General features: G+C 48.9%; 1 protein-coding gene across 13 annotated transcripts in view; it reads right to left on the bottom strand.

The window, feature by feature from the left end:
• Nucleotides 1-13,791, bottom strand: part of FAM178B (family with sequence similarity 178 member B) — a 2,777,737-nt gene that overhangs the window by 2,375,059 nt on the left and 388,887 nt on the right. The gene's annotated exons all lie outside the window — the stretch shown is intronic.

Raw genomic sequence — 13,791 nt, 5'->3', positions numbered from 1 at the left:
CCCCTATTCCCCAACTCTCCCCCCCTCAACCAAACTCCCCAACTCCCCCTTCCCTGAAAACGACCCTCACACCCACCCCTTCCCACCCCTCCAACCCTCAACAGGTTCAACAACCTCATAGTCCCAGGCCGGTCCTCAAAGGACGACTCTGTGGTAAGTCACTGATGTGGACGTCCAGCCACTACACTCCCGCTCGTCACCCCCCCACCCCCCCAGGACCCTCAAACCTCATTGCGGGAAAAGCTGTGTTGATCTCCCCCGGAGTCGTCTTAGGCTGTCAGCACAATATCACTCGAGGTAGTGTGTCCGGCCGTCTCCTGGAGTGCACTGTCCATTCCGGCCCGAATGGTAGGCGAATCCGGTCGAACAGAGGATGCAGAGGACCGGCGTTCCGAGACCCTCTGCCAGCCGTCTCTGGTGATGCGCCTACGGCGTGGTGTGTGCGAATCTTCGTCCATCGCGGTGATTCCCAGTACTTCGCAGGTGTCCTGGAGGGATCGGAGCTGGTGCAGGACGCCATTCCACCGGAAGATAATACGGAAAGGGTGCCCCCAGGAATACTGTGTCTCATGGGCTCTTAGAAAGTCCGTCGCTATCTTAAACGTTTTGTTGTGTTTCTGAAGCGTGATCGCCGATAAGTCTTGGAAAAGGGCAACTCGGTGCCCTCGGAATTGCAATGATTGTTGTTTCCTTGCTTCTCGTAGGATTCGTTCCTTAAGTGGGAAGTCCGACAGAAAGGCTAGAATATCCGGCAGGGGCGCTGAAGTCCGGCGCGCCATGCCCACCCTATGCGCCCTGTCGATCCTGATAGCAAAGTCCTCCGGCTCGCCCAGTATCTTCCTGAACATGCTCTGCAGATACCCAGCAGTGTCCTCTCCTTCCTCTTTGGAAGGCACTCCCCGGACCCGAATGTCGTTCCGGCGGGACCGGTTCTCGAGGTCTTCATTATGGGCCTGGAGGTCCAGCTGTTGCTCTCTCATGCGTAGCACCTCCTGTTGCAATTGCCCGATCTCTTCATCCCTCGAGTGTCCGGTTTCTTCCATGTTTGCCACTCTTTCACCTAGGTTATCAACCTCTCTTCGAACCTCCCGGACTTCGCCGGCCACCTCCTGCTTTAATGTCTGAAAATCATCCCGCAGGGAACTGAAAAGAGATTCTAGAAAGGACCTAGTGACCGGCGGTTCCCCTCCCCCCGCCTCCAGCGGGTTCCGCGAGGGACCCGGTGAGTGTTGTCCTTTATGTTGTTTCGACGTTCCCCTGTTCATCATCTCCGGTAGTGTCCGTTCGCCTTTCTTGCCGCCCCTGTTGCCGGCCATCTTAAACGTGGGCGCTGCTGGAGTGAGGCCTAGCGGGTCTCCGGGCCGTGGGGATAGCCAACAATGCGCCGAGGTCGCTGGTAGTCCGGGGAGATCGCCTCGCCCTCTACCGATGATCAAACCTACAAGGGACGGATCAGCTCCCCCAGGGGGCCGCCCCCGGCACTCCCTGCGGTCCTCGCACTAGTGCAGTCCAGGAGGCATCGGAGAGCGGTCGCCATTCCCTGATTGCGGCACTCCGCAGCTCAGTGCCCTGGCATCCTTTCTTCTGAGGAGGCCCGTACACCAGACGGTTTCAGGCCTAAGCTAGGCTTCTCAATCCAGTTGCCGCCAGTAAGGTGGGGGAGGGAGGGCTGGCCCGTGCTCAGGACCTCATCTCCCAACTGCTGCCCCGGCCAGGGGTTCCGTCCGCCCTCGGCCCCGCACTGCCCCCAGTGTCGGGCCTGGTCCGTGAGGGCCTAGTGTTTGTGCGCGTTCTTCAGCTCCGGATCGGCCGCAGCCGTGGGTGCCTCCCAGGACGCCTCGATGTCTTGGCGGGGCCGATGCGCGCTCTACCCCACCTGCTTGGTGCTCCACCGATTCGCCCCTGGGGGACCGGCCACTGCGGTGTACCTCACCTCTGTAGGCGGTAAGGGGCCAGGACGCCCCGGAGGTAGGCCGCGTCCCCGGCCTTGCGTGAGTGCTTCTGGCTGATCGGGATACACCGGCGTCGTACGGTGGGGGAGGGGAGGCTGACCCGTACTCAGGGCTTCGCCCCACAACTGTGGACCCGGCCGGGGGCTCCGGCCGCCTTCGGCCCCGCACTGTCTCCAACGTCAGGCCTGGTCTGTGAGGGTCCGGTGTTTGTGCGTGCTCTTCAGCCCCGGGTCGGCCGCCGCCTTAGGCGCTTCCCCAGGCGCCTGGTTGGTGTGGCGGGGCCGGTTCGCGCTCCACCCCTCCCGCTGGGTGGTCCACCGTTTCGTTCCTGGGGATCGGCCACTGCGGTGCTCCTCACCTCTGTAGGCGTTTCGCTTTCTGGCCGCTCCGCGGCAGCCTGGTCCGCGGCAGGGGGCTGGGACGCCCCGTTAGTAGGCCGCGTCCCCGGCCTTGCGTGAGGGCTTCCGGCCAGTCGGGACCCACCAACGTCGTCGCCGCCGGCCGCCCCCGGGTGTCACTTCTTTCCTGGGTCTGACCTGGGACTCTGCTGGTGTCTGCCCCCAAGTGTCGAGCAGCGTGGAACACCCGCTGCTGCCCCGTGCCGGTCTCGATGCCCTTCTTCTCTCCGGCGTCCTTCTGCTCGGAGCTTCGCTGAGGCCGCGCTCCGGGCGTCGCTGCTCCCCAAAGCCCTCCAGTTGCAAACCTCGTTCAGAACGGGGTCTAGCGACGAACTGTTGGTGGCTTCTTTGATTCTGCCACTGCACCGCCACAAATCGGGGGGAGATCTGTGTGATTTCACGGCTTAGGGGCCTGGGGTCGGAGGAGCTCGCGGAGAGTGCGTCCGCTCACCTCGCCATCTTGGCCACGCCCCCGTGGTGCAGTTTTAAAGCACTTCTGCAGTGTTTCAAAGTATTATCCTGCGTATTAGTCAGTAATGTGTGAAAGATTTGAGGTTATATTCCTGAGGAATTTTGCAAAAACGAGCAGATGTAATTACGTCGAGTTAGCTGTATCAAAAAAGATAAGTTTTTATAAAAATAAACTTTCCTCGAGGAAATGTTTTTAAAGTTATTTAACACCCACAGGTAGCGGAGGTGATGGTCATGCATCAAGTTCCAAAAAATATGAAGACCACAGAGAATAAGTATTGGCGAAGCCAATAGGTCTGTCATTGTCTGCTGACCTTTGGCTTTGTCAATGGTGGTTTCGTTTGTGAACACACACAACTCAGTGAAAAGAACGATGTTAGAGCAGGCGATTTGGTGACCTGCGTTGTAATGCCCCAAACAAGCAAAGACACTACAACCGCGTGGCAACAGCATGCGCAGTAAATGCGTGCGATGTAATGCCTTTTACGATTTAACAACAGCGTGGTAATTGCTTGCGTTGTTACGGTTGGCGATGTATCATCATACATCCTATACCAACATACCTCTTTTCACACGGGCATGTCAGCATGTACACACAACGTGGGGTGTTACAATTAGTGTGTTTGATTAGCGTCCATGTAAATGTGTCTGACAGAACCAATTGTTTGGTGTGTCTGGTCTGTGGGCACACAGTACATGAGCCGCAGGGGTAGTGTCCTGTCACGGGTGGGAGATCCCACAGTTGTCTCTGGTTGGGATGCTGTTGTTCTTGGGTTTTGTGTGTACTGACATATCTTTCAAATTGTTTGTACTTTTAAACGCAAACCTTGGTTTGGGTATTACTAATGTACCTGCGTTCAGAATCGCCCAATGTTTGTTCGCTGCGTTCTTTATTAGATTGGATCTGGTTGTATACGTGGTTACACAGGTCAAGGTACTGGAGGGTTCTTTCTCCTGTACCTCTAGGAGGCTTTCACGGTTATTGTTTCTTGCTCGTTTCATGCAGGAGTATACCTGTTTCTTAGGGTATTGTCTCTTCCGCATATTATCAGCCAGTATCTCTGCTTCGATTTTGTAGTCCTCTGTAGAACTACAATTTCTTCTAATTCTTAGAAATTGGATGAAGGGGAGGTTATTTCTCAGTGTAGCAGGGTGATAGCTGCTGTACAGTAGCAAGCTGTTTCTGTCTGTAGGCTTGTGGCTCAATGGTTAGAGTGGCAGACCCTGATGCAGAGGTCTAGCCCGGGACCAGGGTTCAATTCCCTGCCTCGGCGGGTCTTGGGCTCAAAATTCCACGGACCTGATAATTCTCGCCTCGGTGCCTATTCCAATCATGGAGTCCCACTCTGCAACTCTGGGCAATAGCTTGCTTAATCTCCACAACGGCCCCCAAAACGCTAAGGATGCCTGGCCTCCACCTTGGGGGTGCCCAGGAGTGGACACCTCACAGGGAAAGCCAGGATGGGTTCCACAGCGGTATTCGTACAAGCACCTTGAGACCCTTGCGGGTGAGTAGTGCGCTATACAAGTATCAATTTACATTTACAATTTACATTTTTGTGTATAAGGATGTCATTATTCTACCCTCTTGTAGTCTGATGGTGAGATCTAGGAAGGAAATGCTTGTGGGTGATATAGTGTGGGTGAATTTCAAGTGCTGTTTTTTGTGTTGATCCACTCACAAAATTCAGCACATCTCTGTAAACCACCCTGCCAAAAGATGAGTATGTCATCTATGTACCTCTTCCACAGTCTCAGGTTAGCTCCGAAGGGGTTGCTCGCATGTTGAATGGTATCTTATTCAAACGCTGCCATATACAGACATGCCACACTAGGAGCAAAGGTACTCCCCATTGAAGTACCCTGAGACTGGTGGAAGAGTTGGCTGTCAAACTCAAAGAAGATTTCTGAAAGGGAAAGGGTGGCACATTGCATGATGAACAAAATGGGAGTGGCTGCTGTCCATTCACTCCCACTTAGTGAAGATTCTATTACTGCTAATGTCTCTCTCTGCGGGATATTGGTATATAGTTGTTCCACATCTAGGGTGACTAGGAGGTCAATGTCGCCTGTGTTTTCCATTTCGCCTATAACACAAAGGATATCTGTTATGTCCCTGATGTATGATGGTGTCTGCTTAACTAACGGTTGTAGGTAGTGGTCGCAGAATTTTGAGAGCGGCTCTAATAATGAGCCGATTCCTGAGACTATAGGTCTGCCAGGGACAGGGGTGGTCCCCTTATGTATTTTCGGCAGAGTGTAGAAATAGGGTGTTTTAGGAATGTTTGGTGATCAAAAAATCAGCTTCTTTACCACTGACCCATCCATTACTCTCTGCCTCATAGACCAGGGTGGTTATCTCGGTCGTTAATCGAGTCGTGGGGTTTGTTGTTATCGGAGTGTAGAATTTACTATTTCGTAGTTGGCGTTGGCATTCGGTGTTATAGTCCGAAGTGGACTGTATGACCGTGGCACCCCCTTTGTCTGCTTGCTTTTTTATGATGCTCTTGTCCTCAGTCAATGATCTAATCGCTGCATGGTCCTGATTAGAAAGATTTTGGAAAGGAATCAGGTGTCCTGATTCTTCAGTTCTTTTAGGACGGCTATTTCAAATGTTACGACCTCCACTGGTACCATGCCAGTGGTAGGTGTGAAAGTAGAAGGATTGCGAAGGCCTAAATCCAGTCTAGCTGGTTCCTCAGTTCCATCAAAGAAGGCTTTAAGGCGTATTTTTCTAAACAGATGCTGGCTCTCGCATTATTCCCGAATTCTGTCCTCTCTGGGAGTGGGGACATAGCCAAGGCCTTTCTCAAGTACTGTTTGTTCCGTGGGTGTCAGTTGTCTATGAGACAAATTTACCACATGACTCTCCTGCCCTGTGTTTTGCTCCTGGTTTCCATCATATTGGGTACTTGGTTCTTCCACTGGACTCCTTTTAAAAGACAGCATCATCCAGGAAAAGTCTAGGGACGTTTTTGACTATTAGGCCGTTTGGTGCAATATTGGCCCTCAAGTACTCCATCATCATTGCTCCGTGGAGCATTATTTTCACCCAGTCTCTTTTCATATTGGTAAGTGAGGTCCAGTCCTCAGATGGTCATCCAGAGGCTGATAAACCTTCACCTCCTAAGAATTTCTGCAGCTATACCATCATCAAAGCTAAGTCCAGGCTTGTCATCCATGATGACTGGTATGTCAGAGGCTTTAATAAGAGAAGGCAAGAATAGAAAGGGACGGGACTAGACAATAAGTCCCAGAAAATGGGCCAACGAAGGTGCTTATCCTTCCGGTAACCTGAAGAGTCCCACGGGGGTTCCCGTGCCGTACTTATTCAACAAAAGAGGGGACAAACAGGTCTTGATAAAGGTCCACAGTACTTGCCCTGGGTAAAGCTAGAAGACGAGAGGTACAGTGTTCCTGGGTGGCAAGTCGACCACCCGGTGAGTACTCAGAGTGGTGAGGAGGTGGGGAATACCTCCTTTCGGAACTAGGACCCTTACATACCCAGCAAGCTAGGTGTCATGCTTCATCATATGGGTCTGCTCCTCGTCGGGCCGGCGCTGCAATGCTGGACGGGCACCCATAAAGGGGCTCTTTATCGGAGATCTTTTGTTCCTTGCCGTATAGGTGCTGTGGGTATTAGGGGCCTAGTGAGATGTAGATGTGGTGTATGGGTTAAAACAGGTAAGGAAATCCTCTATAATTACTTTTATTCTGGAGAGGTCACAACCTGATTAAAAAGTAAAAGAAGAAGGTGGGCGGCTATTTTGTTTTAATCTGACAAAAATTACGCTCTACCCCTTAGTGGTCAACTTGTTTCTCGCCTATAAATGTCTCTAATAGATCAGTTGGCGATTCCTCAGGACCAAGTGACTAAAGAAAAACTATCTACAGTGTGTGGTGCTACATACCACTCCTTCTCTCTGTAGGAATTTGCCCCGGAGAAAAAGCATCCAACTTAGAGTACAAACAACAAGGATCAAAAACCACATGAAGATAATGGTACATGTTCCTATTAATTCCAGTGGGTTTGTTGCCATACACAACCTCTTAAAATCTATACAAGTGATAAAAACACAGTGCTCTCATGCATATCACGCTCTGTGTATGCCTTCGTTTTTGTTAAAACCTCTGTGTAACCAGATAGAGTAGTTGAACATCATGATGAGTGTAATTCAAGTCACCTCTTAGAGGTTCGTGTGCTGCTTCATCAGACCGCAGCTGAGTATGTGGACACTCAACGTAGTGTCGCTGTAGGTTAAAAATAAGAACAAAGAACAGGACGCTAGGAGTCGGCTGGTTGGCACATTGTTTAGATACTAAGAACCTGAGTCTTTTAGCAATATAATTGATAGTGGGCATGGTTAAGGTTGAAATAAGCCCAAGGTCGTGAAACCGGCACCAATGACAAGGTTATTCAGTAGGATCATAGAAGCCTTACCAATATGAAAAGAGACTGGGTGATAATAACTCTCCACGGAGCAATGATGACGGAATACTTGAGGGCCAAAATTGCACCAAACGGCCTAATAGTCAAAAACTTCCCTAGACTTTTCCTGGATGATGCTGTTTTAAAAAGGAGTGGTCCCTGGTAGCATGGAAATGCACCAGGGATCTACTTATCCTCCCATGTACATCATTGTAGCGTACTTCCCCCAGGGTCCTTGGATTACTCAGTGGGCTCAGCAACCAAGGCCGGTTGGGATACGCAATCACCTAGGTGTGAGATACACAGACCAATATTGTAATACAAACATTTGTCGAGAACAACATGTCACACATACAGCACACTACTTGACTCAATGTACTCAACAACAAGTCAGGCACGCTCCGGATGCAGATTTACCATCAATTGTGGGATGATGCTGTTACGCACTATGTAGGAGTCATGTGCAGAACCTGGAAATTTGGCTCAGACAGTGGAGCAAATCATATCCGCTTGGCATGTCACTTGCACATTAATGGAATGGTAATGCTTCCTGTTGCGGTAGATGTGCTCACGTGCCTGTGGTAGAACTAGGCCAACGTGTGTGTAGTCAATGGCTCCAACAACATTAGGTATGTGTCCAAGGTCATAAAAATCACCCTTCACATCTGCCAATTCATGTCTCCTTTGAAAGTGGAGGTTTGCGGTTCTTGTAGGTCAACATTGCAGACAGGACATCACGCAGCACCATGCTGAACATAGCTTGAGACATCCCACCGGCAATGGCCGTCGTGTACTGAAACGAACCAGTGGCAAAGAAATGCAGTGCACCAATCACCTCAACTGTTGGCGTCAAAGCTGTCAGTTCTGTGAGGCCTCAGATGGGGCTCCACCTGAGCACATAGCTCCTGAAGGGTAAGGCGATTCAAACGGAACTTCCTTATGATGTCCTCATCCTCCATGTTTGCCAGCACTGGGAAAGGCTGATGCACATTTGGTTGTCTCCTACGTATAATAAAAGAGGATACATGTAAATCAATCCAATACACAGCTAAGATGTGGCAACCATCTTACCAAATGACTAACACAGCACCAACAATGAAAGGACTGTAACAACAGCTTCATGCACAAATCACATACATAGACACCTTGATCTCATGTAATAATACATGTGGTCAGTATGTACATACTAACTACTTCCAAATCAGATACAGACTAAGTGAATGTTAAATAGGACACTCCTACATCTTTTGTCACCAGCCCTGGGTATAGCTGAAACAGCACATGTGGCAAACAGCAACAATGCTGACCTCCACGTAGCTGCTGTACCTGCAACACCTCCTTGCTTTAGTCTCACTAAGCACAACATTTGTACACAATGAGCACAGTGTGTGTAAGCTATCAAGGCAAATACAGCACTCTACACAGTGATATAGGCACATTATGTGGTCAGTCCATCATTGCTGTGGGTTGAGTAGCCATTTAACACATTGACATGTTCACAAATATGAGACTCCATTACACATCAAATCTGTGTACATGCACACAAATATAATTGACATGTTAGGAAGTACAATGCATGTACTTGTGTACGGACATGACATGTGTGGGCATCATTGAGTTAAATGTCACACTCTCATTTCACTTGACAGCCAGGTAAAACATGATAGTGTAAATGCATAGTGATCAGCGCAGGGAATTGACAAGTGGCAATGCAATAGCACAATGTGTCCATAGGTGGGGTAGAAGAGCTCCGCCATCCCGGTAGTGCAATAAATTTTTTAAACTCGCGGTAAGCGTGCTCCGCCACCGCGGTCCCGGTCATTGGATACAATTGAAGGATGCATGACTGCGGTAGAGACCACCTGTACCCTGAGGTGTGACACCGCCAATGCCAATGTCAATGCCATTGCAGCCAATGGGAACCGCCATTGCGGTAGTGCAATACATTTTTTAAACTTGTGGTAGGCTTGCTCCGCTACCGCGGCCCCGGTCTGTGGATACAATTGAAAGATGCAGGATTGCGGTAGAGACCACCTGTCCCCCTCGGTGTGACACCGACAATACCATTGCAGCCAACGGGAACCGCCATCGCGGTAGTGCAATATATTTTTTAAACTCGCGGTAGGCGTGCTCGGCTACCACGGTCCCGGTCATTGGATACAAATGAAAGATGCAGGATTGCAGTAGAGAGCACCTGTCCCCCGCAGTGTGACACTGCCATTGCCAATGCCATTGCAGCCAATGGGAACCGCCATCATGGTAGTGCAATACATTTTTGAAACTCGCGGTAGGCATGCTCCGCTACCGCTGTCCTGGTAAGTGGATACAATTGAAAGATGCAGGATTGCGGTAGAGACCACCTGTCCCCCGCGGTGTGACACTGCCAATGCAGCCAATTGGAACCGCGATCGCGGTAGTGCAATACATTTTTTAAACTCGCAGTAGGTGTGCTCCGCCACCGGGGTCCTGGTCATTGGATACAATTGAAAGATGCAGGATTGTGGTAGAGACCACCTGTCCCACGCAGTGTGACACCGCCTATGCCAATGCCATTGCAGCCAATGGGAACCATGATCGCGGTAGTGCAATAAATTTTTAAAACTCGCGGTAGGCGTGCTCCGCTACTGCATTCCCAGTCATTGGATACAATTGAAAGATGTAGGATTGCGGTAAGGACCACCTAGCCCCTGCAGTGTGATACCGCCTATGCCACTGCCATTGCATCCAATGGGATCGCGATGGTGCAATACATTTTTTTAAGTCGCTGTAGGCGTGTTCCACTACCGCAATCCCGGTCTTTGGATACAATTGAAAGATGTAGGATTGCAGTAGAGACCACCTGGCCCCCGTGGCGTGACACCACCTATGCCAATGCAATTGCAGTCAATGGGAACAGCAATCACGATAGTGCAATACATTTTTTTAACTTGCGGTCGGCGTGCTCCGCTACCGCAGGCCTGGTCATTGGATACAATTGAAAGATGCCAACCAGGCAGACGAATTGCATCAGCAGAGTGCCACTGAAACAACCCCAGGGGCCTAGAGATGTCTGTGAGAGGGCCACACATGTCACTTGCATTCAGACACTGGTGCCTGCCATTCATCAACACCAACTGCTGCTGTTCCTGTATTCTGGACCCAGTGATGGAGGGAACTGAGAACATCAGGACCCATCCCGTCACAACAGAGGAGCTGGAGGTCCTGGTGGATGAGGTCCTTTCACAGTATGGGAGGCTACATGGTGCTCCAGATGAACTGGTAAGTGTCTGAGTAATACTTTGAGAGTGCTCAGAATGCTCACATGATGTTACTATGCAGTAGTATGTGCCTGTGAGTGCAAGCCAATGGCCATGCATCAATATTTTGCCTATAGCATGCTCCATACAAGGACTATTACGAATTGCATTTGAGTATGTGGGGAGGATGGCAACATGGACACTTGTATAGCTCTTCTTAAGCCAAAATAAACACATGTTGGTCTGAGACTGGGTAATGTAAATGTGTGATACACTGCCTAGCATGCTGACTCCATGTCAATGGGGTGTGTAGCCTTATTTCCACAGATCCATGACTGCATTGAAGGATGGGAGTGACATACTGTGGTTTGGCAGTTGTACAGTTACACTGCTGGTTTGAGACACTCGAAGTCTGAACACACATTCCCTGTGCTGTGTGATGTCATAGTCCATTAAGTGTTCATATGCTTATTTGTGACATTACAAATGTATTTTGGCCTGAGGGTACTGAATAATGTGTGTACAGTTTTCAAATTGACCCTATGGAGATGAGTTTGTTATGCACAAGAGTACAATGCCCGAGTGTAACACTCTTGGTGGTAATTCATCTATGACACATCAGATAAATGTGAGGTGGACTTGCCACCCTTCTATTGATTCCATGATGTGTTGAGTCTCGCATGTGTAGGCACTGTTTCTCCATTCGTATTGTACATGCATGTGATTTCTGTGATGGCCCACATTTAACCTCAGTGTGAGGCCCTCTGGCCTGCACAGAAACTGCCCAATGTTACAAGGACCCATCACTATAAGGACAGAGTGCAACATATGTGTTGTCCACCACCCTATTTCTCAATGAGCTATCTTAAGCCTGAGGATTGCACAAGACAGGACTCCACCTTGTGACAAGAGTGTGAGAATGTAAGATCATGGCCCTAAATGTGACCACGATGACACATGTAGCTATGCAATGGTCAAGGACATTGAGGGGTGTGTAGTGTAGGACACAGTGAGTCTTCTGCGACGCATCATTTCCAGTGTATTGTATGTCATGCTCACTCACACAGTGCTTCACAGATGAGAGCCATTTGTAAATTGGTTTCTGTGCTGGCACTCTGCATGTGTATGAGATGGCCTTTAGTGTGTTGGAATTGTATGATATCAGTGATTAATACCATTGTGGGGCAAACACATTCTATATCAAGGTCACTCGAGAACTTGGAACTTCTTAAGCATGTTTTCAGATTTATTTTGCTATGCTCGTATATGTGGTATGAGTGAGAATGATAGAGTATGAATTTGTATGTATGTTGTGAGTGTGGTAAACAAATGGGATCTGTTTTTTTCTAAATGTTTTCTCTAAAGGTTTTTCAAAATGACTCATCTATGATATGATATTTAATTGTCTCTTGTTACTTTGAATATCATGAAAAAAAGAATAAAATAAAACAAAATTGTGTCTAATCAGACTTACTAATGTGTTGAAGACTTTGGTCAATTGAAATTAGCCAGAGTGGTAAGTTAATTATTGACGTACAGCTCCTCTTAAAGTATATAGGTAGAGTTTGCTGTTTGTACATGTAGTCATGTAGTGTGTCCATCATAATACATGTATACATTGCTATGATATTATTTGATTCAAGTGTAGTATGTGTCATGCTGTATGGGCTCTGATCTCCATTGATGTATTAGTGTGATATGTAATTTCATGCTCCTGTACTGACACACAGTGGTACACAACACAGTGTCACAGAAACGTCCTCTTCTTTTCTCCCATGCCTGCAGCCTAAGGTCCATCAGCGTAAGGCCATATGGAGGGCCACTGCATGCAAGGTGCGGTCTCTGAGTGTCTCCAACCAATGGCATACACACTGCCACAAGAGGTGGGATGACATTTGCCGGCTGAGCAAAAACGTGGCAGGATGATGCCGTGGGTGCTCCCTCGAAGTGGCAGGTTGGCGCCCAGGAGCATGACACCACTAATGGCCCGCATCTTGGCAGTGACACAGCCAGAGTTGGATGGACGCTTGAGGGCCCATCAGCAGCAAGTTGGGGGTGAGAATTGTGCAAAGTGTGACTTTGCGTGTGAGTGACTGAATAAATACCAACCCAGTGCGGAGCTCTGTGATGTCTCTAGTGTGAAGCAATGGCTTCTAAGTGGCCTCTGTGTTGAGTGCAGCTGTTCTGCATTTGTATGACATTTTGTTTCTCATGTGGCAAGAACCCATGAACCTTGTCACATTTAATCATCTTGAAAATTCTAAAAGGCACATTGCATGAATGTTGTCTGCACTGAGACCCCTCTACACAGGATAATTCACTGTGTGAAGTGGGTAGCCCAGGACAATTGTTGTGCTTGTGAGCGCTGTGTGGCTAGCTTAACCCCTTCGACGCTGATGACGAGCTGGGCTCGTCATGAGGTAGCCTCCTCGCACGCTCATGACGAGCCCAGCTCGTCACGTAACATGCGCTTTTGAAAATCTCAGCGTACGGGCGGAATTCCGCCCGCACGCATGCGGTTAATAGTGTACTCATGTGATGATGTGTAAGTGGCTACAGACATGCACAGATGTGGACTCTGGAAGCAGTGAGTTGGTAAGGGTCACACCTGTCCCATGAGGTCTTTTATCCACAATGATAGAAAGGACAGCACCATTTAAAAGTATATTAGCCCAATATCAGCTGCATGGCTTGCCATGATGGAATTACCTGCCATAGTAGACAGCAAGTGCACACAGGTGCTGAAAGGGTAGATGGTGATGTTTGCAGTGATGTATTGGCTAATTTACCTTTGCCATTTGTGCACATGGGAAAATGCCTGGGATGGTTAGACTCTGTGATTTAAATGCAATGTAGCAGAATATAGATATTGCGAAATTGTTTAGGCACTATGGAGTGTCAGTCCTCAGTATGTGTGCATTGTGGAGGGGTGTCCTTGTGCATCAGTGCATGGTTAAGTTGTGGGTAATGCTTTTAATCAGTGTGTGACTTATTGGCACATTGATGTGTCCTCAATGTCATCAGTCAGCACAACATAGGGATGTCATATGCCAAACATTAGCTGTCCTTATGGAGTCCACCAACTTCATCATCAACACCGCTTATAGACTATATGTTTGTTAGCCTCCCACTGTGGCAACATGTAACAGGTTTCAAAATGGGAGACATAGGAGACAGTGATCATCGCCCACAGGAGGCCTCCCTAGTGGGCACAGCTACGAACAACATCCTCCCCGCTTTACAACTAGGCTCAAGTTACACAACCAATTACAAGAGGATTAAGTTCTCGACAGAATCAATAAAGA

Source organism: Lissotriton helveticus, chromosome 11 (assembly GCF_964261635.1).
Source record: "Lissotriton helveticus chromosome 11, aLisHel1.1, whole genome shotgun sequence".
NCBI classification, from domain to species: Eukaryota; Metazoa; Chordata; class Amphibia; order Caudata; family Salamandridae; genus Lissotriton; species Lissotriton helveticus.
Note: the sequence above shows the minus strand (reverse complement) of the source record. Positions and strands in the feature narration are given on the sequence as shown.